This window comes from Suncus etruscus, chromosome 2, assembly GCF_024139225.1.
Source record: "Suncus etruscus isolate mSunEtr1 chromosome 2, mSunEtr1.pri.cur, whole genome shotgun sequence".
In the NCBI taxonomy this organism is placed as follows: Eukaryota; Metazoa; Chordata; class Mammalia; order Eulipotyphla; family Soricidae; genus Suncus; species Suncus etruscus.
This window is the reverse complement of record NC_064849.1, coordinates 14,854,488-14,856,667: the sequence shown is the minus strand read 5'-3', so window position 1 is coordinate 14,856,667 and position 2,180 is coordinate 14,854,488. Positions and strand designations below refer to the sequence as shown.

Sequence of the window (2,180 nt, the reverse complement as noted above, 5' to 3'; positions counted from 1 at the left end):
TGAGTTATTTTTTCCCACTTCATGTGTATGTATTGTTTAAACCTAACTTTGTGGTGTTCTGTTATACAACAATAGATGTTACAACAGATTTCTTTCAACCAATATAGGCAAGAAACCATGCATTCCTCTATCTTTTTGTTGTTGTTTGTTTTGGGGCCACACCCAGTGGTGCTCAGGGGTTACTTCTGTCTCAGTGCTCAGGAATCACTCCTGGCAGGCTCAGGGGACCATATGGGATGCCAGGGATTAAATCCAAGTTGGATGTGTGCAAAGCAAACAATCTACCTATTGTACTATCACTCAGGCCTTCATTCATCTATTTAAAATATTGTTTCCCAAGTCAATATTTTCAAGTCTGTGATCACAGACCAAAATTCATGGTCTGTGACAAAGATTTAAAAAAGAATGCAAGGAGGCTGGAGTGATGGTATGTAGGGGTCCTCAAACTTTTTAAACAGGGGGCCAGTTCACTGTCCTTCAGACTGTTGGAGGGCCAGATTATAGTAAAAACAAAAATTATGAACAAATTTCTATGCACACTGCATATATCTTATTTAGAAGTGAAGAAACAAAATAGGAATAAATACAATATGTGGCCCGTCGGCCATAGTTTGAAGACCCCTGGATAGTGGGTAGGTGTGGAGTATCCCTTTCCTCAATGCCCTTACCTAAGTTTCCTTTCGAGAGGTTAATTCCACCTGGATGGTCAAACCCACCTATACCTGGGTTGGGTCTGTGTTATTTTTTTTTTAAACATGGAACGCTTCATGAATTTGCGTGTCATCCTTGTGCAGGGGCCATGCTAATCTTCTCTGTATCGTTCCAATTTTAGTATATGTGCTGCCGAAGTGAGCACTGGTCTGTGGTTTTTAATAAAGAATAAAAGGTGCTGGCTTGGGAGGAGGATATAAAAGAAAGATATATGAAGGAGGAAGCATCAAAAGCCGAGTGAGAGGGGCAGCAGAAAACTTAGCAGAGAAGCACATGTGAGGAAATGCATATGGTGGACAGAGCCCTGGTATAAAAGCAAGCTGACTCCAATGAAACTTTAACTGACTGCTTGTGAATTATTTCTCCGCTGTTATCCTGTCTCTTCAGGTCTGCCAGCTACAAGGACAAGAGGTGCTGGTGCCATGCTGGGGGTGGCCTCACCCAACACGTGTACTGTATATTTTATAAATTGATCAACAGTAGGGTGCTTGCCTTGTATGTTGCTGGCCTGGGTTCCATCACAGATAGTCCCCTTGAGCCCTGTTGAGTGATCCCTGAGAGTAGAGCTAAAAGTAAGACCTGAGTACCACAGGGTGTCACCCAGAAACCAAAGTAAAATAAAATTTAAAATAATCAAGGTATCACAGTATTGTAATCCACTTGTTGCAACAGTTATTGATGTCAATTTAGGGGGAGGTGTTGGGCCACACTGGCAACACTCAGGAGTTACTCCTTCCTCTGCACTCAGAAATCACTCCTGTTTGGCTCAGGGGATGAGATGAGATGGAATTGAACCTGGTTCTGTCCCAGGTTAGCCACATGCAAGACAAATGCCCTACCCACTGTGCTATTTCTCCAGTTCATAATGACATCAATTTTCTTTTCTTTTCTTTTTTGTTTTTGGGCCACACCTGGTGACACTCAGGGGTTACTCCTGGATATGCATTTAGAAATCACTCCTGGCTTGGGGGACCATATGGGACACTATGGGATCGGTCTGTTCTAGGCTAGTGTGGGCAAGGCAGACGCCTTACCACTTGCGCCACCGCTCCAGCCCCATAATGGCATCAATTTTGGTTTGTTTGTTTGTTTGTTTGTTTGGTTTTTGGGCCACACCCAGCGTTGCTCAGGGGTTACTCCTGGCTGTCTGCTCAGAAATAGCTCCTGGCAGGCATGGGGGACCATATGGGACACCGGGATTCGAACCAACCACCTTTGGTCCTGGATCGGCTGCTTGCAAGGCAAATGCCGCTGTGCTATTTCTCCGGGCCCAATGACATCAATTTTGACAAGCTAGTGAGTGATACCACAAAGGATGTAGTTTTGTTACCAGTGGTGTGTGCCACTTTTGTTTGCTATTTGAGACAATGGTAAGTGACATCAGGTTAGCCAAGATAGAGAGGGTCTATTTTCGTGTTTTATTTTTATAGTTAATTTTAGCTGTAACATAGTTTGAGGTTAATGAGATA

At 43.5% G+C, this 2,180-nt stretch overlaps 1 non-coding gene across 1 annotated transcript; it reads right to left on the bottom strand.

The window, feature by feature from the left end:
- Positions 1–749: 749 nt before the first annotated feature.
- On the bottom strand, positions 750–856 carry LOC126003074 (U6 spliceosomal RNA). The gene has a single exon (XR_007493617.1). It is a non-coding gene; the product is annotated as a U6 spliceosomal RNA (small nuclear RNA).
- Positions 857–2,180: the final 1,324 nt, after the last annotated feature.